The following is a 19,802-nucleotide window of genomic DNA, read 5'->3' as shown; positions in this document are numbered from 1 at the left end:
ATTCCACTTTGCCCGTTTTTATAGTTCTATCAATTTAGCATTTAAAAACAGAAAGCATCATTCAAAAATATTTTAGCTTATTAAGCTTAACTGTCTTTGCTGATGGAACAAGTTTAATAGGAGATTTATAAGATACCATAAGCTGCACTAAGGAAGCGTAACACTTTAAACAGTGATGTATAGTTTATATTTCCTTTAGCATATGTTTAAATATGGATATTAACAAGCAGTTCAATTATCCACAATCAATATTTAGTAGAAGCCAAATTCACCCCAAAGAGAGGGCCAGCACAAGGCCCATACACCACTTTTGTTCCTGTAAAGTCTTATATTGAACTGGCCCTCTTCAAAAGCATCATTTTCATCCCAGAGGAATATTCTATTTGCACTTGCAGCACTATGCTGTAGAACAGATTCACAAACCACTGATAATTTGTAGAGCATTTGCTGATGACTTGTAGTGAGCAGGATAGTCACATGATTGTGGTTTCTCTTCGTTACCATCTCTGAGAAAGATAAGATGAGTAGGTGAAGAAATGAGGACTAAAACTAGACAACACTTATCTTTTCCAAAAACATACAACTCACTTATTGCATTAAACAGCTAAAAATGCAACCTTGTTTTCCACATAAGCCGTTCGTGTAGACACATAATGGCAAACTGACAAAAAGCTGGTCCATATGATTCTGAGTGAGCCAAGAGATGAACTATTCCATTAATCAGTCCATGCTTTGAAAAGTTTGCAATTACTTGTTTCATTTATTTGAAATACTAATATTTCAATTATGTGTCACTTCCAGCCCTAACAAAACACAGAATTGGCTGGCTATTACTTGCAGAATGACAAAGGGGAAAATCATTAACCATGATAACATTTCAGTAGTCATAATTAGACTTTAAAATTTAACGCCCCATTAAGATGAACAGGTAAACTCATTTCATGCTATTATTTCAATATGTCATAAGTCCAAGAAATGACAGGTACACATGGGTTTACATTAAGTATAAAAAAAAATAAAGTCAACCTCCCCTTCCATGAAACACTCAATTTTAGAAAACACAACAAATTGCAGGTAATCTTTACATCACAGACTTTATATTTTTATTGTTGAAACCAGGCTGAAGTAGTATTATGGTCCACCATTGTACACCTTATATTTTTCAAAGCTTTCACGGAGCCCAGATTCAAGACACCTGCATATAAGCCAACTATCATACAGATAAAAGAAAAGAAGAATGTTTGAAAGAGTATTTACCATGTCTTGAGAAATATTACACAAACATGATGCACAAGAAATGGAGTTGGCATAAACCCAGGTATTGTGGAGATGCGTTAAGAGTCATACTTTACTCAAGATTAGGATATTACAAAGATTAAAGTGCACACCTAGCCTTTTATATATGACAATCAATGCTTTTGAGCATGACTTACGGTTTGTTCATGCCGTAACTGCTGCAGCAAAAGAATACACAAGCGAGGTCAAGGCTAAAAATAGCAGATAGCTACATTCTTGACATTTGAAACCTCATCCTAGAGCTATGTATTTAATACAGATTGTTGGTCTCTACAAGAATAGGAGAATGCACAGTCAAGTCTTTCTCTGTTTAAAAAAAAATAAGGATATGGGCCTAGTATACTAAGGGCCTGATTTTTCAAATACCAAATAAAATGCTTCAGTAAGACTCTATGGTAGTAGGCAATAAGCTTGCAATGTGGATAGCTCTTAGCTTGAGGCACATGGCAAATCTTATCTGGTGTTTATCTTAAAGGCTTAGAGCCTGGCGGCATAGTAAGCCCCGTGCAGGGGCTCAGGGCTGCGGAGCAGGCGGGGAGAGGTTCCTCTCCCCCAGCACGCACTTGCCGCGGCTGGGGGAAGAGGCACCCCTCCTGCCAGACCCAGAATGGACATGCTGTGGCCAGGGGGAGGAGCCCCCTTCTCTCAGCTCGGCCCAGGCCCGCCAGAGCTGCCAGGGAGAGGAGCCCCTCCCTCAGCCCAGCCCTGTCAGAGCTGCCACGGCCAGGCAGCCTGCACCCCAAATCGCTCTGCCCCAGCCCAACCCCAGAGCCCTCACCCCCCACACCCCAACCCTCTGCCCCAGCCCTGAGCCCTATCCTGTACCCCAAACCCCTCATCCCAGGCCCCACCCCAGAGCCTTCACCCCCCCACACACTGCAACCCCCTACCCCAGCCCTGAGCCTCCTCCCACACTCCGAACCCCTCGGCCCAACCCCCACCACATGAATTTTGTTTTGTGCAGCAATATGGAGGTGATGTGTCACACAACAAAACTCATTCCACACATGGACGTAAAAAATTAGAGGGAACACTGATCAAGTCCCATTAAGATAGCTCTGGCTCCCCTGCAAAGCCAACCCCCTTTTCTAAGAAAGGTGCTTATTGTCTAATTCACATTAAAAAGGCCTTCACCCCAAACCTCCCCTCAATTTTCTCAAACTTGGGCTCAAGAATCTGCGCTTTCATAAATATATTTCTTAACCTTAGGTTGAAAAGCAAACTAGACAAAAGGGAACCAAAGTAAGTAGATGCAGTGATTTCTAAGCAAATATGCACATAGCCTGAAATAATAACCAGGTGGGAAATAGTACATTTATTTAAATGAGATGTTCAACTCATCAGCTTAGCAGTTGGAATTTAAAGATCAGCCCCATTTCCATTGCTAGCCAACACATGCAAGGAAAGTAACAGATGATCTTACTATGAAGATATGCACAATCGACTGAGTTGCATCTCATTTTGACAGAGCATGGGAAAATATAAGCACTTATTTCTTCTCTCCACACTTAAAAGAGGAAACCACAGAAATAACTGGTAAACTACTTAAAGGGACATTTAGAAAGTGACACATCAACTGTAATGAAGTCAAATTTCAAGAAGTGGTTCAAGTAGCTTCAGTTACAACACCTGCTCCTCCACTTCCACTTTTAAATTTATTTTCTCTCTCTTCCTGCTGTGCAAAAGCCCCACACAAACATAAGGAAACATTCACTATACAAAGGAGCAAAACTGACTACTGAAAGCACTGTCAAATGGACAGACTAAATGTTATTAGCAAGTAAAACAAAATGTATTTCTTATAACCTCAGAAGACAGAAGTGCTATTTTTGAATTGATTCAGTCACTTTAAATCACACTTTTTGGAGGATAACTAATGACTTCCACCAAGCAACGGGTTGAAGGTTTTAGGCATAAGAGTTAGGATCAAAACGTCAAAAAAAAACCAATCTGCTGTGTGCACAAATGATTAAATATGTACATGCAAACTATTTAAGCACAAATGGCTTTTTGCACATGTGCACAGTATCATGTTCATGCACAAGTAATTACATACACAGAATTGTGCATACACAAATGGATGCTAAGGTAGGACTCTTAAATTTGGCCCTCAGATTCATTCAGATGTAATTCTAAAATGGATTATGACTTCATAACTCAGGGATCGGCAACCTTTGGCATGCAACCCGCCAGGGTAAGCACCCTGGCGGGCTGGGCCATTTTGTTTACCTGCCGCGTCTGCAGGTTTGGCCGATCTCAGCTCCCACTGGCCACGTTTCGCCACTCCAGGCCAATGGGGGCTGCAGGAAGCAGCACGGGCCGAGGGATGTGCTGGCCGCTGCTTCCCGCCGCAAGTCTCAGCAGCCCAGCTCTGCCAAGCCTGATGCCTCTGGTAAGTACTCATTCTGCAGAGGGGGACGTGTGGAAAAGTTAGTTTATGCACACCAGGATGTCCCATGAATCCTCCATAGAGATCTCTAGGAAACTTTCCTGGAGGTAATCAGCAATCTTCTGCCAAAGGTTTCTTGGGAAGGCTGCTTTCTTTCCACATGGTAGGAAACTTTGCCACACCATTCAGCAATTACTTCAGCAGGCACCATAGCAGCACTGCTTCTGATCTGCAGCCACATGCATGCAAGAGCTGGATCCTTGCATGCTTCAGTTAACCTCAGGAGTGAGATTCCAGCTGCAGTCACTCCCACCAGTGGAAAACGGTGTCAGTATCCAGTACAGGAGTCCTATGCACTGGCACTAATACCCCATGGCTTTCCCCACCTTGTCCCAACTTAGCCTTACCCCGGGCCATACTCACCATGGCTGGAGCTACCACCACACTGTGTGAGTGCCAGGGGAAGTGAGAAAGATTTTACTTGTTTGGATCAAGGGTATAAATTCCCTGACAACACATTTGTCTATGGTTTCTTTAGCAGCTGCAGATGTGCCCTTGATGTTCTCCCACACACCGGGGGAGCGCATCACTTAGATAAGGAAAAGAAACTGGGGAAGTAAGACAGACATGTTCAAAGAGGTTCTGCAGTCATCAGTTGCTTCAGATTGTGAGCAGAAAGCATGGAGGGAGGCAATCAATGAGAAATTGGGAAGGGATAGTCAGGATAGGAGACAGGGCAGAAAAAGATGATAATGCTGCTGAGGTGGCAAACAGACATGTTGCGGTCCCAGGCTGAACACATCCCCCTCACATTCCTCGTTTCCTCAAGGATCTCAGCAGTACCCCAGGCACTCCACCTCGTGGGACAATTTGCAGAATGACAGCTGGATGTACACCCAGCTCCAAGATCCTCATTGGCAATTGTGCTTATGAATTTCCTGTTCCTTCCCCTTTAAAGATACTTTTCTCCGTATGTATGAAGATCAGGTTACCAACACATAATTGTGATTGCATGGGTGTGAAATAAAACTGAACTTATGGAAAGTGAATGAATCTTTATTATTATCCAACATATGGTGACTACTGTTAATATTCAGAGACAGTACCAGTAGGTGCATTTGCAGTGTCACAGCAGCGCACACACAGTAATCATTACAAGGTTGCTACCCTGGTGCCAAAAAAAAAAAAAAAAAGGAGACACACCGGCCTGGCTAAACAAACACAAATTACTGTGGCCCATTATTAAAATGCTCCTTCAAAGCCTCCCTGATCCAAATAGCTCCCATTGGGCCCCTCTTACAGTTCTAATATCTGGCCATTCAAAAGCAGCAGACAGCCACTCCACCTCCACACTCTACCCCGGGGAAAACTTTGATTCATATATATTATGAAGGGCACAGCTGGCAGCTATAATCATGGGATATTTTCCTCACTGAGGTCTAACCTCCTGAGGAGACAATGGCAGCGTCCCTTTAAGTGGCCAAAGGCACATTCAACAGCTGAGCGTGTTGTTGAAGCGCTCCTTGCTGCTGTCAAGGTAGCTGGTGTAAGGCTTCATGAGCCACAGGAGCAAGGGGTAGACTACGTCTCTCAGGATCACTATTGGAATTTCCACATCCCCAGTGGTAATCCTCTGGTCTGGAAAGAAAGTCTCTGCTTGCAGCTTTCTGTACAGGCCTGTGTTCCTAGAGAGGTGTGCGTCATGCACCTTCCCTGACAAGCCTATGTTGATGTCGGTGAAACGACCCCAGTGATCCAAGAAAGTTTGCAATACCGTAGAAAATAAGCCCTTTCTGTTTATGTACTCCATCACTACGTGGTCTGGGGCCAAAATGGGGATATACGTGCCATCTATCACCCCACTGCAGTTAGGGAATCCCATTGCTTCAAAACCATCCACTATTTCACACAAATTGCCCAGAGTTACAGTCGTTCATAGCAGGAGGTAATTAATGGTTTCAGGAAGGTGGCTTTGTGCAACCAAAAGTTCTGCAGCCAATGCTCATTATCCCATAATGATGCAATCCCGCCACTCAGTGCTTGTTTTGAGCCCAGAACCAACAGTCCACGGAATGCTCTAGGAAGCCTATGGAATGATGAAATGGAGAAAGAATGCATGATGGGACACTGTGCCTGCCCCCATGAGGCATTGCAAACCCTTTCCAGTACGCACTGCAGCAGATGGTGGCCAATTGCACAGTGGGATAGCTACCTAGGTGCACTGCTCTCCGTGTCTATGCAAGAGCTGCTAATGTGGACATGCTCCGCCAACACAAGAGTTGTAGTATGGACATGCACTAGCTGTTTAATTAGAGTGGTGGCTGTAAGTCGTTGTAACTTAAGTCGACTTAATTTTGTAGTGTAGTATTCCCCAAGAACTGATGGCAAGTGGTACATTTATTGCACCCGAAAGGACTGTACTTCTACAGATTTTTGCACAATTACATATGATGGCACATCATTTATCAAATGGTACATTATATACTGCCCTTAAAATTTCATGATTACTGGATCTGGATCTATAATTAATTCATAGATTCACGCGTTATAAAGAGAAATGACCATTTAGGTCATCTTATCCGTCCCCCTGCCAATGCCAGATTTTCTGTACAGTATGTACTCCAGTGCTCTACTTATTACCACTTTCTGGCTATTCACCCCAGCAAGATTTTTCAAGTTGGCTTTACTTGCCATTAGATTCATGCTGTCTGATCACTGCTGATGCCAACTACAGCTATTCATTAAAAGCTATCATCAGGGAAAAGGCATTCTTTCACTGAAAGATGTATTTATATAGCCACGTTGTTTATTCATGAGTTTAATAAAAATATGTATTTTAAAATTAGGCAAAGTATAACTGCTATAGATAGAATAAATGAAAGCAAAGCATTTTTAAAATTTGGATATTATTTTAAAAGACATCCGTGTCATATAGAAAAATCGTTGTGACATGAAACCAGCTACTTCTGAAGACACTTGGTGCAGGACAAAATGTTTCAACTAGGGAGGCAGCTGAATTTTTACACAATGTTTCTGTCATTGCCAAGTGTGTGGTTCCTGTATGATTTACATATTTTAGATGCTGATTGTAAAAACAAACACTCGTTGCCACATATTAACTGTAAAAGCAACTTGCTCAGAAAACCGGCCAACCCAACCTGGAGTGCAAGTGACTGGACACTTAGAACATCAGCCCTCTGCTATTCAACAGTAGAGTACTCTGCTCCTGTCTGGTGTCGCTCAGCTCACATGAGACTCATCTCATACAAAGCTATGCACATTGTTACCGGGACTTTACATGCAAATCCATTGCCATGGCTGCCAATACTTAGGGCTTGTCTACACTGGGACTTTATAGCACTGGAACTTTCTCGCTCGGGGTGTGAAAAAACACTCCCGAGCGCTGCAAGTTTCAGTGCTGTATAGTGCAATGTAGACAGTGCACCAGCACTGGGAGCCACGCTCCCAGCGCTGGAAGCTATTTCCGTTGCGGAGGTGATTTTTTTTTTTTTTTACAGCACTGGGAGAGTTCTCTCCCCGTGCTGGTGCTGCGACTACACAGCCAACGCAGCAGCGCTTTAACGTTGCTAGTGAAGACATGCCCTTAGTATCATAGCACTACCCCATATCTGCTATGAGGGAGCCTCCTCATGCTCCTGGCCAAGACCTGTGAAAACAGTGTCTTCCCTCTGTATTCAGACCTCTTCGACCACTTGCCAGTCTGTCTGTCTTTTAGATGCCCTTTATGATCACATATGCCACCACATGACATGATGGTGGAATCTGCTTAGTATAACAAGTAGTCAACGACAACAGTCGTTAATATCACTCTCGTCACCGACCCAACCGTCTGCCCACCAGGTTTTGACATGCCAAGGCACCTGTGGTCATCCCTGAACCACTTTAGGACAGGGTAATTGTGTGGACAACCTCTTCAAATGGAGTTTCTCTAATGACCTGCGCTGTAGATGCAGCCAACTTAAAACATCCTTGACAAGTGCCTGCTGGCTTATTTAGATGATGGGCAACTGGCTCTTTACCTGGATGATGATGATGCTATCAAATGGCTGGGCACACTGTGCATATGCTAAGAGAATTAAAATTGTCTACACCTTTATTTTTAACAGTTGTTGATACTGTTAATGGACTTACTCTGTTACAGCTACCTTTTCCCCTAAGATTCCTCATGTTTTGTTGCTTTAAATTATCACTTTTTCATTTTAAAATGGCATTATAAGTTTAGCAAACTCAATGTTACAGTAAGTATAAATGCATAATTAAAACAAGTTTGCCTTTGTCTTTTATGGAATTAGTTTTATGGTTTTAAACAGATAGTCTGAATCCCACTACCTCACTTAGGGCTGGTCAATCAATTAGAGGTGTGAAGTTAATGCATATTAAACATCCATGTGGATGCTCTCATTCAGAAGTAAAGTGGCCATTTCACTTGTGAATCAGTGTGTCCACACAGGGATTTAGCAGGCATTAACTTCTACACATTTACCTTCCACCCCTTTACTACCATGGAGCCGCAGCAGCAAAAGTCACAGACATGTTGTGATGGGTTAGATCCCCCTTCTGGTATGCCACCTTATGCACTGGGATTTCACTGAGCCCATCTGCTCCACTAGCCTGGGCTCCCTCTCCCTGTTTTGCTGAATCATACTCTCTGGCAGCACACACACAGGTAGGGAGCACCAGCTGTAGAATCACACAGTCTGCAAACAGCTCTCTATGAGACTGTTTAGCTAGGAAATTGCCCAGCACTCTAGCGCCGCTTCCCTGTGGAAAGTACACCCAAGATAATATTGTCTCACGCTGTATAGAAAGATCTGCACAGCGCAAGCTCATAAAAATTTGCCCTCTCCCTCAATGTGAAGAGAGATATGCACTGCTTCTTGCCCCCCCTCCTCAAGATATGGATTGAACAAACTGGGTTATGTTATAAACAAGAAATAAGTTTATTAACTACAAAAGACAGATTTTAAGTGATGTCAAACAGAACAAAGCAGATTACTAAGCAAATAAAACAAAGCACACAAACTAAGCTTGGTTCACTAAAGAAACAGATAACAGAATGTAATTTCTCACCCTAAATGTTTAATTAGGCAGGATGCAGAGTTTCTGTTGCTCAGAATTCCAGTTACTTCTCTTTACAGACTAGACTTCTGTGTCTCAGTCTGGACTCAGCCCTTGCCTTTCCCACTGCTTGGTTCCTTTTTCTCTTCAGGTACTTTCAGCAGTCTTTCTTTTTGGGCAGGAAGGCAAATGGAGAAGAGGCCTGTTTGCCTTACTCCCCAGCCTTAAATAAGATTTACATAAGGCAGGAATCTTTTGTTTCCCAATCTTGACCTCCCACTCCTTTTAGTGGAAAATTACTAGAAGTCCAAGATAGTGTTTAGTATCAGGTGACAGGACCACCTGACCTAGTAGTGTCATAGCTAGTTCCCAGGACACCTCTGCGGAAGGAGAGAGATCAGTATCTTTAAAGTCTTGTTTCTTCCTAATGGCCTATCAAAGCTGATGGCCTATTGTCTGGTGGGTGTCTCCCAAATACACACACAGTTGTAATTGTTACATAGTCAATATTCATAACTTTAGAGACAGAAATGATACAGGCCAACTGGAGTAACAGATTTATTCCTGTCAAAAGGTCCCTATTCTAGAACTCCACCCAGCTATACACAGGAATGCAGCCTGGGTTTCCATGGTGACACCTGATGTCACCTCTAGATTATTTTAGGGCTGTAGGGACTTGTTTTTATTAAAAGCTGATTTGAGAAAACATCAAAGGCGACTGTCTGCACACACAATTTTGCATAATCTGTAGCTTGGGTTAATCTTCAAGGGTTTAACATAACTCCTTGGGATGTTATTTGCATACATGTTGCAATCACAATGTATAAATGATACACTGCAGTCATTTTCTAGAGACTGCTTCCCAATTTATCTCCGGGAAGCATGAAAACCCTAAAGTAATATTTACCTCTATGTTTAAAACCTGTTTGATCTAGACTTTGGCAACATAATAATCAAGCTTTCTTTTATAACAACCCTATAGTCCTGAGACACTATATAATTAAAAGATATTTTTACCCCTTAGAGTATGTTTCCGTGTTGAAAATAAAACAAGGATTAACGTCCAATACCCTCACCAGGGCTAGAAGCTATCAGCTTCTATGTGGATACACATCCAATTTTGGCAAACTGGTGTCCATAGGTACTGGAATTAGGGGTGCTGGGGGTGTAGCATTATATACAGGGTTTCCATTTGTACAGGGTTTACAGTTTGGTTCAATAGCTCTTAGTACCCCCACTGTAACAACTGTCCCTCAAATACTCCTAATGCTATATTTCAAATTGGCTACCAAGTGAGAACCCCCTCTCCACCCAAGTTCTGGGCAAATTGCAGCCATCAACCATACGTTAAGCCTACAGAGAATCTACCCCTTAAGGTGCAAACTGAGTTTTCTGTACAATGTAGTGAGTTCATCAGTGTTTCTCTGACCTCATCAAGTATTCCGAGTTCCACTGACACAGTGCAGTGGCTAGGATACAGCATGAACACATGAGCCCCGCAGAAATAGTCTCTCTCCAAGCATTCATACTCCACTCATCATTGTGGTATCTGAGCACCTAACATTACAACCATATTTAATATAGGCTTACAGGGGAGGAGGGGAATGACATATCTCCTTATGAGAAAAAGCATCATGAAGAGGTTAAGAAAAAAGGAGGACAGAAAATTAGATGAAGTTTACAGATACATCAGAAAATATTTCCAAACCCACAAATTTATTATCCTATCTCAGGGAGCCTGATTATGTGCCCTCAGGCACTGACTGGGTTAGAAGGTCCAACAGGCTGGTCACACTGGAGATTCTCACTCGCCAGTGTAATTTCAGCAAATAAAAGACATTTATCAAACTGGAGAAAAGCTGAATCCATGGCTGGTGAGAAAGAATGCCCTAAATTGCTTTTGAGACACTGCTTCTCTTACCAAAGTATAAAAAAAAAGAGGAAGGTGGACTTGTAGTGAAGGCACTACACTAGGACTCGAGAAATCTAGGTTCGATTTCTAACTTTCCATAAAGACTTCCTGTGTGGTTTTGAGCAATGCATTTTAGTCTCTGTGCCTCAAAACAAGGATGATACTTCTGTTCTCCCACCCTATTTAGGCTGTAAGCTCCTTAGAACAGGGACTGTCTGTTACTACAGTAGATCCTCAGAATTACGGACACCTCAGGAACGGAGGTTGTTCGTAACTTTGAAATGTTCCATATCTTTGAAATGTTCCACAAGCCCCAGCACTCCCCCCATGTTTAAAGTCCTGAGCCCCAGTGCTCCCAAGGGTCAGAAGCCCTGCCCTCCACCCCATGCCTGGAATCCTGCCCCCTCCCACCCCACCCCCTGCGGCTGCAGCCCTAACTCCACTCCTTCACAGGCTGAAACCCTGAGCCAGTACAGTATTTGCTGGGGGGACTGGGGGCGCTGTTTTGTTTGTTTTTGTCTCTGCTGCTGCCTGATTAGTTAGTTCCGGTTTCACAGGGTGTCCAGTTGACTGGTAAGTCCATAACCCTAGTGTTCATATCTTTGAGCTTCTATTGTATGTGTATGTACAGCACCTAGCACAACGGTACCCTGCTCTTGGTGGGGATTTCAAGGCCCTACTGTTATTCAAAAAAGTTAATAATAGGTACTGGCTGGCTCCAGAAAGCCACAATCAGCTCTGCAAGGTGAGAAAAAAGACCCTTGTGATTCAATAGAGACTTAGACATTAGCTGCTAATAGCTCCGAAGAGTCCATCCTCAGTGAGCATGCTCAAACCTCTCAGCTTCTAGTACTGACCAGACTGCACATGCACGGTCCCCACAGCGATGAATCATACTTCAGCCCAGGACTACAGGATGAAGCTGAACTTTCCTGTACTGGCTGCTCAGAGTCAGGGGGAGGCTGGGCACTACACATGAAAGCAGCGAGCCTGTCTCTCCCATGTTTAATAACATCCCCAATCCACTAGCACCCTGACAGCATGGAGGAAGTCATCTGATTCAAATAGTGAGAAGCTAAAAAGTACAGGCAACCTTGATTCTCACATTTACACATCAAATGCAAGTATACATAACCTTTGAGCACTTGACTTTGCAACCTTAATGTTATTTTAACTTATTTTTGTGTGTACTGTATATAAAATACAAAAATACTGACTATGTAGTTCATGATGTTTATCTGTGGCATTGTTTGGGCCCAAAAGTCTATTTATTGTCATTAATGGGAGTTGTGCCTGCTTATCAAGGTGAGTAGTCATATCAGGGGTCGGCAACCTTTCAGAAGTGGTGTGCCGAGTCTTCATTTATTCACTCTAATTTAAGGTTTCACGTGCCAGTAACACATTTTAATGTTTTTAGAAGGTCTCTTTCTTTAAGTCTATAATATAAAACTAAACTATTTTTGTATGTAAAGTAAGTAAGGTTTTTAAAATGTTTAAGAAGCTTCATTTAAAAATTAAAATAAAATGCAGAGCCCCCCGGACCGGTGGCCAGGACCCAGGCAGTGAGTGCCACTGAAAAATCAGCTCGTGTGCCGCCTTCGGCACGCGTGCCATAGGTTGCCTATCCCTGAGTTATATATTCGCAACTAAAGCAGCATGGGGTGACCAGGTATCCAGTTTTCGACCAGAACACCCAGTCCAAAAGGGATCTTGGTGGCTCCAGTCAGCAGTCCTACGCAGCTAAGGCAGGCTAATCCCTACCTATCCTGGCTCTGCTCTGTGCCCCAGAAGCAGCCAGCAGGCCCGGCTCCGAGGCGGGGGGGACCATGGGGATCCACACACTGCCCCTGCCCCGAGCACCAGCTCCGCACTCCTATTGGCCGGGAACCACAGCCAATGGGAGCTGCAAGGGCGGTGCCTATGAGCGAGAGCAGTGCACAGAGCCACCTAGGACCCAGACCTGCTGGTCGCTTCTAGGCGCAGCTCAGAGTCAGAACAGGCAAGAAACCTGCCTTAGCCCCCCGCCACTGTGCCACTGACCAGGACCCGCCAGAGGTACCCCTGCACCCCAATCCCTTGACCCAGCCCTGAGCCCCCTGTTGCACTCCAAACCCCTCATCCTTGGTCCCACCCCAGAGCCTACACTCCGAGATGGAGCCCTCACCCCTTCCTGTACCCCAACCCCCTGCCCCAGCCCAGAGCCCACTCCCATACCCTAAAGCCCTCTGCTCCACCCCCCCCAAGCCTCAAGCCCCCTCCTGCACCCAAACCCCTCATTCCCAGCCCCACCCCAGAGCCTGCACCCCCAGCCGGAGCTCTCACCCCTTCCCATACCCCAACATCCTGCCCCAGCCCAGAGACCCTTCCCACACCGTAAACCCCTCATTTCTGGTCCCACCCCAGAAGCCACACCCCCAGTTAGATCCCTCACTCCCTCCTGCACCCCAACCCCCTGCCCCAGCCCAGTGAAAGTGAGTGAGGGTGGGGGAGAGCAAGCCACCAAGGGAGGGGGAATGTAGTGAGTGGGGGCGGGTCAGGCCTCCCAGAACGGGCAGGGCTAGGGTGTTTGGTTTTGTGGAATTAGAAAGTTGGCAACCCTAAAGCAACGGCAGGCTTGAATTAACCTGAAAAGGCAGGGGTCTAGAATCAACTAGAATTGCTAGCTCACGCTGCCATGTTTTCACCACTATTGTTACCCATACTATCTGGATTCAAGTTAGCATAAATATGCCTACCCATGCTACTGTCACACTCATTTTACAGTGGAGACATTGCCTAACTAGTGAGAACAGTAACTGTAAGGTGCTAGCAGGCACTGCAAAGAGACACACATACCCAGCAGACACAGAGAGATGTGACTCCATCTCTCCTCTCACAAACTCTAAATACATGTTTTCTCCTTTGCTTTCTCCCTTGGGGCCGGAGTATATCAGAACTACGGGCCACATCCTATGCCACACAGATAGGAAGAGTTTCAGAGTAGCAGCTAGTCTCTAAGGTGCCACAAGTACTCCTGTTCTAGATAGGAAGAGGAGACTACAGAGACCAGGCCCAAGCTGCTGCTTGCGTATCAAATAAATGCCAGGATGATTCCTCCCACCAGCACCAGCTTCCTCATCTCCAACTTCACTGTGAGCCGCTGACAGCTCCAGCGAGGAAAAAAAAAAAAAAAAAAAAACCCAAACCAAAACAGCTAAACCCACAGGCCAGAGTGGGAGCTACAGGTAAAATCTGAATCACAGCTAGTCACCCTTCCACCTGAAAAGACAACAAAGAAAACACAGCTAAGAAGCAAGGTGGCTGTTCTGAAGCCAGTTCTTGCCCCTCCCCCTACATTGTTCTGAGCCAAAGTAGACACCACACCGTAAACAGAGACTATGCAGTTTATGGCAAAGGCCGGGGGGTGGGGGGAGACAGACACATCTTTAAAGGCCCCTGGCTGCTGCTGCAGGGGATATAGGGTCCTATCCCATTTTCAGTTCCTCTCCCTACCAGCGCCCCCTCCACGGCTCGCGACAGGGCAAATCAGCCACACTCTCGAAGATTTGTCCCCCTGCAAACCAAACGTGCAGAAGAGCCACCCCTCCCCGCAAAAAAGCTCCCCCACTTTGACTGGCGGGCCTGGGGGGATGGGAGAGAAGCAGCCAAGAGACCAAACCCTTCAACCCCCCAATCTACCAAACTCCACCCGCGAGGAGGGAGCAGCGGGGCTGTTCGAGTCCCTAATACGCCTGGCAAACTGGTGGGCCGGACAGACCTGCCCCCCATCGCCCTTCGCTCGGGGGCTCTCTCTCCCCACCGCCACCCCCCCCATCGCCCTTCGCTCGGGGGCTCTCTCTCCCCACCGCCACCCCCCCCCCATCGCCCTTCGCTCGGGGGCTGTCTCTCCCCACCGCCACCCCCCCCCATCGCCCTTCGCTCGGGGGCTCTCTCTCCCCACCGCCACCCCCCCCCCATCGCCCTTCGCTCGGGGGCTGTCTCTCCCCCCTCCGGCCCCCCCATCGCCCTTTGGCTCTCTCTCCCCCCTCCGCCCCCCCATCGCCCTTCGCTCGGGGGCTGTCTCTCCCCCCTCCGCCCCCCCATCGCCCTTCGCTCGGGGGCTGTCTCTCCCCCCTCCGCCCCCCCATCGCCCTTCGCTCGGGGGCTGTCTCTCCCCCCTCCGGCCCCCCCCATCGCCCTTCGCTCGGGGGCTGTCTCTCCCCCCTCCGGCCCCCCCCATCGCCCTTCGCTCGGGGGCTGTCTCTCCCCCCTCCGGCCCCCCCCATCGCCCTTCGCTCGGGGGCTGTCTCTCCCCCCTCCGGCCCCCCCCATCGCCCTTCGCTCGGGGGCTGTCTCTCCCCCCTCCGGCCCCCCCCATCGCCCTTCGCTCGGGGGCTGTCTCTCCCCCCTCCGGCCCCCCCCATCGCCCTTCGCTCGGGGGCTGTCTCTCCCCCCTCCGGCCCCCCCATCGCCCTTCGCTCGGGGGGCTCTCTCTCACCCCCTCCGCCCCCCCGGCCAGCGCTGAACCGACGTGCAGGGCAGGGGGCGGCGAGTCCAAAGTATGAAACAACAACCACCGCCCGACCCGCAGGGGAGAGCGGAGCGTGTGCGGGGAGGGGGGAGGTCAGACTCCGAGCTGGGACCGGGGGTAGCGCTCTACCTGCGCCGAGGTTGGTGTAGGGACCATCCAGCCGCCCCCTCCCCAGCCACCGAGTCCCACGGGTCCAATCTGCGCCGCGACCCTCCCCGGGGCATCCGAGCGCCTCCCGGCCCGGCAGCTACCCCCCCCCCCCCCGCGGGCACTCACCCCTCCGCTGCGTCCTCCAGGTCTCCGGCCGGGGGGGCGGTCGGGGGGGGTACGGACCGGGGCGGGGGCAGACGGGGGTGGGGGAAGAAGCTGCTCGCGGACCGATGGGGGAAGGGCAAGCCCGTAGCACTAGCCCTGCGTTCCCCCCGCACGCGCTCGCTCTCACTGTTTGTGTTGATGTGAGAGGCTGCAGCGGGGGAGGGGTCCACCAGCTGAGAGGATGTAAACACTGGGGTCACGTGGTCCATTCTCAAGCGGAGGGAGGCAGCCTCCGCGCTCAACCGGCTGAGGGCAGCATCACGTGATCTGGGGATAGACTCCGCCCTGCAATCCAGAGGACCAATCAGGGCTGACGAGTTTGTGTCGTCACCCGTTGCCTAGGGCCGTGCAGACCCTTGGCATTAGGCTAAGAAGCAGCCACCCCCCCCACTCCCAAGTCCCATGTCTATCAAAGTGGCAGGCTGGGCGGTGCGCTCGCTAGTGCAACTGGTGGATGGTGACGAACTCTTACCAGTCAAGGGCCACTGCGAGTCCCTACAAAGCTGCAGTAGGGCCCTGCTGACCAGCTCGATGCGGGAAGAGGTGCCTAGGGTGACCAGATAGCAAATGCGAAAAAGGACGGGGTAGTGGATAATAGGCGTCTATATAAGACAAAGCCCCAAATATCGGGACTGTCCCTATAACATTGGGACATTTGGTCACCCTAGAGGTGCCAGGCCTGCAGGGGGACAAGGGGAACAGCTGGAGTAAGTGGCAGGGCAGCCAGCGCAGAAAGAGCAGGGGGCGAGGTGGGTGGGAGACCAGAGGCAGAAGTCGGGGTGGTGGCAGGTAGTGCCTTAGCTTGTGCAAGCCCTGCAAAGTCACAGCTGGGGGAGGAACAACTAGGACTGTAGGGCCCAGGTGAGTCCTGTCCTAGGCCCTGCTGTGCTCCTAGGCTGGCCCGTAAATCCTGTCTTGTTCAGCGAAGCCCCCCTACGCCTGGACTGCCCAGGCTAAGGTTGTTTCCTGTGTCTGGAGAGAAGCCCACAGGGGAGATAGAGCTTCTTTAGGTCACAGCCACAGAGTGCCCTTTGGGGGAGGAAAGAAGGGTTTTAGGCCCCCCTCCTCCCCAGGACAGAGGCCATGGCTTTCCCCTTGCTGGTGCCCTGAAGGAGGAGGAGGAGGGAATGGGCCAAGGGGGCACCCTTGGAAACAGGCCTCTGAAATGCTTCAAAGGAGGTGGGGAAGGCGGGAGCTATAGAAGGGACTAGGGCTGGGGAGCAGAATAGAGTTGCCAACTTTCTAATTGCACAAAACAGAACACCCTTGCCTTGCCCCTTCCCTGAGGTCCCGCCCCCACTCACTCCAGTCCCCCTACCTCCATCGCTCACTCTCCCCCACCCTCGCTTACTTTCACTGGGCTGGGGCAGGGGTGTGGGAGGGGGTGAGGGCTCCAGCTAGGGGTACAGGCTCTGAGGTGGAGCTGGGGATGATGTGTTTGTGGTGTACGAGGGGGCTCTGGGCTGGGGCCCAGGGGTTTGGAGTGCGGGAGGGGACTCAGGGAGGCAGCGTGGGCTCCGGGGGGGGGGCTCAGGGCTGGGGTACAGGCTCTGTGAGGGAGGTTAGGTGTGGGAAGGGGCTGGGGTGCAGGTGGGTGTTCAGGATCTGGGAGGGAGTGTGGAGAAAAATCTAGCCAGCCCTATTAGTTTAAATCTTAAAATCGGCCTAGGCCCGTTCTGCAGGCCACAAGCCTGAACCAAGCTAAGTATTATGCTCCCTGACAGTGACGGTCAAGGGTTATGACCGGGGAGCCAGGGAAGGAAAGAATGGAAAGCCCCAGCAGCAGTAATAATAAAGTGTGTGTTTATGGCTGGCAAAATAGAATAACCGCTTGTGTAGAGCAATAAGCAATGCAGTAAGTAGCTAACTGACTAATCATGCCCCCCTCCAAATCCAATTGCATAAACACCCCATTATGTAATTGTCCCCTGCCTGAAACATTTAAGTAACAGGCACCCCAAATAATGCAAAGTAATAACAGTATCAGAAACCACCAAGAAGCCCTCCACTCAATTTGCACCCTATTTCTGGGAAGATTGCAAAAGGAGTACCGGGAAGAGCAGAAAGACCCTAACTCTCCTATTCTTATAAATGACGTGTAATATGTTTGCGGTTTTTGGCTTTAAAAAGGCTCAGTGTACTCCAATCGGGGGAGCGGTATCTGATTGCTACCCCCAATGCATTGGTATGTATTCAATAAACGGGCCTCAGGCTTGAGTCTCTGATTAAAATAATGCGTGGGTGACTTTTTCCACAACGGGAGTTAGCATGCAGGAGGGGGTTCCAACCTAGGGCAGGGGGTTCAGGGTGCAAGCTCCGGCCAGGTGGTGCTTACCTTAGGTGGCTCCCGGTCAGCAGCACAGCAGGGCTAAGGCACGCTCTCTGCTTGCCCTGGCTCTGCGTTACTCCTGGAAGTGGCCGGCATGTCTGGCCCCTAAGCAGGGGCATTGCCAAGGAGGTGCTGTCCCTGGAGCTCCCATTGGCCGTGGTTTGTGACCAATGGGAGCTGTGGGGGCGGGGGCAGCATACAGTGCTTCCTTGATTGCCCCTGTGCCTACGGGCTGGCCACTTCCAGGAGCTGCAGAGAGCCAGGGAGTCTGCCTTAGTCTTGCTATACGGCCAACTGGACTTTTAATGGCCCAGTCAGCACTGATGACTGGAGCAACTAGGGTCCCTTTTCAACCGGGCGTTCCGGTTAAAAATCGGACACCTGGCAACCCTAGAGCAGAAGCATCTTGATGGAGACCGGAGAGAAGGGGGAATAGTGGCAGACTGGAGAAGCCAGGAGCAGGTGGGGAGCAGGGTTGGAGCTTGGGCCTCAGTAAGTTGTGGTAGAGGATGGGAGCTTAGTTCTCAGCAGCTACTGGTGAATGGAAGGAGAGGGGATTGGGATAGCTTGAAAATGTGGCTGGAGCAGCTGTTGCATGAAGTGTTGGAGCTGAAGGAGTGGGGATGTAATTTTGGTGCAAAGGGGCTGAGGGAACAGAAAGTGTTTGAGGTTAGGAAGTAATTATGGGACAAAGGAGTACAGATGGCAGAGCCTGTAGTCAGTTGGGTTGGAGGATCCAGGGGTTGGAGACCGGCAAAAAAATGGAGGTGCAGGGAATGGGAATGGCTGGAGTCTAGGGTCAAGGAGGGGGAAGGCAGTTGATGGTAGCAGATTGAGAGAGCAGTAAAAATCAAATGTTAAGAAGGCAAAAGAAGTGAGGGCAGTAGTGGTCAGGGTTTTGGACTAGTGGGGGTGGGGAAGTGAGGATTGGAGGCCTTGTTCCAGGGGCAGAGGGCTATAAGTAGAGCAGTTTGTGCTGCCAGTAAAGGAAATTGGTGGAGTTCAAGCTGATAACCAAAGTGTAGATGGCTTGGATACAGAGGGGTTTGGAAGATGGGAAGGTAGGAGATTGGGAGTAGCAGGGCATTTGTGCCTGGGGCTGGCCTAATCTGGGGGAGCTGAGCTGCTGCTGAAAGAGGGGCCACATTTAGAGGTTAGAGCAAGGGGAATCACAAGGCAGCACAGCTGTTGAAGGAGCTGATTCTGCAGTAAGAAGCAAGCACACTCACCCTCCTAATCTGGTGCCTGCAGGGAGCAACAGCTGTGCTTAGCTAACACCCTCGGTAGAGACATCTGGTGCCACAAAGGGTAGTGTATCTCCCAGGCCAAGTTTCAAGAACAACTCTGAGTTTCTGGTAACCTGAGTGAGACTGGGTCAGACCTCAGAAAGCTATAGATATAGAAGTATAACTGCTACACCTCTACATGACAGACATAAAGATGGAGAGAAGGTAAATTTCTTTATCAGGGAGTCAGGCTGACCACCCAGCTAAGAGGAAGTTACTGTACAGTCTGTGACTGACTGAACAACTCTGCAAAAATGTTATATGGGAACAGTAATGTTTTTGGACAGAGGAGTAAGATATATATTTCCCTTTATGATCATGATGAAGCACAGGCAAGGAGACTGTGCCTGGATTGGTAAATTTCTGCAACAGTTTTAGAAAAATAGCTGCTATTGAAGTCAGCATACACTAAGAAACTTCAAAAAATCCTGTTTACAGAAACTGATTGTAAAAGTTTCCCAATCAGGGGGAAAATGTAATATAGTTGCCTAGAGTTAGATCAATTCACTACAATCAGACCCTTACAGACTAATTTTACTAGTACAGGACTGCATTGATCAGAGAGGATGGGATTCCCAAAAGGCAACAGGGTCCACTGGATTAAGCAAAGGCCTATGAGCTGCAAACTCCCACATTCTAATCCTGGCTCTGTGACTGATTCATTGTGTGACCTCAGGTAAATCACA

The 19,802-nt window shown here is 48.4% G+C and overlaps 1 protein-coding gene across 4 annotated transcripts in view; it reads right to left on the bottom strand.

Annotated features, from left to right (window-relative positions):
• Window positions 1-15,545, bottom strand: part of PCMTD1 (protein-L-isoaspartate (D-aspartate) O-methyltransferase domain containing 1) — an 88,714-nt gene extending 73,169 nt beyond the window's left edge. The window contains exon 1 of one of the 4 annotated variants that reach the window (XM_054017555.1): window positions 15,463-15,545. The gene's annotated coding sequence lies outside the window, so the exon portion shown is untranslated. Of the gene's footprint in view, window positions 1-15,315; window positions 15,334-15,462 lie in introns of those variants that run through there. The other 3 variants (XM_054017559.1, XM_054017558.1, XM_054017556.1) reach the window with 3 other exon arrangements.
• Window positions 15,546-19,802: the final 4,257 nt, after the last annotated feature.

Source organism: Malaclemys terrapin, chromosome 2, assembly GCF_027887155.1.
Source record: "Malaclemys terrapin pileata isolate rMalTer1 chromosome 2, rMalTer1.hap1, whole genome shotgun sequence".
Lineage (NCBI taxonomy): Eukaryota > Metazoa > Chordata > Testudines > Emydidae > Malaclemys > Malaclemys terrapin.
The sequence above is the reverse complement of the archived record's forward strand: the minus strand, read 5'-3'. Positions and strand labels throughout refer to the sequence as shown.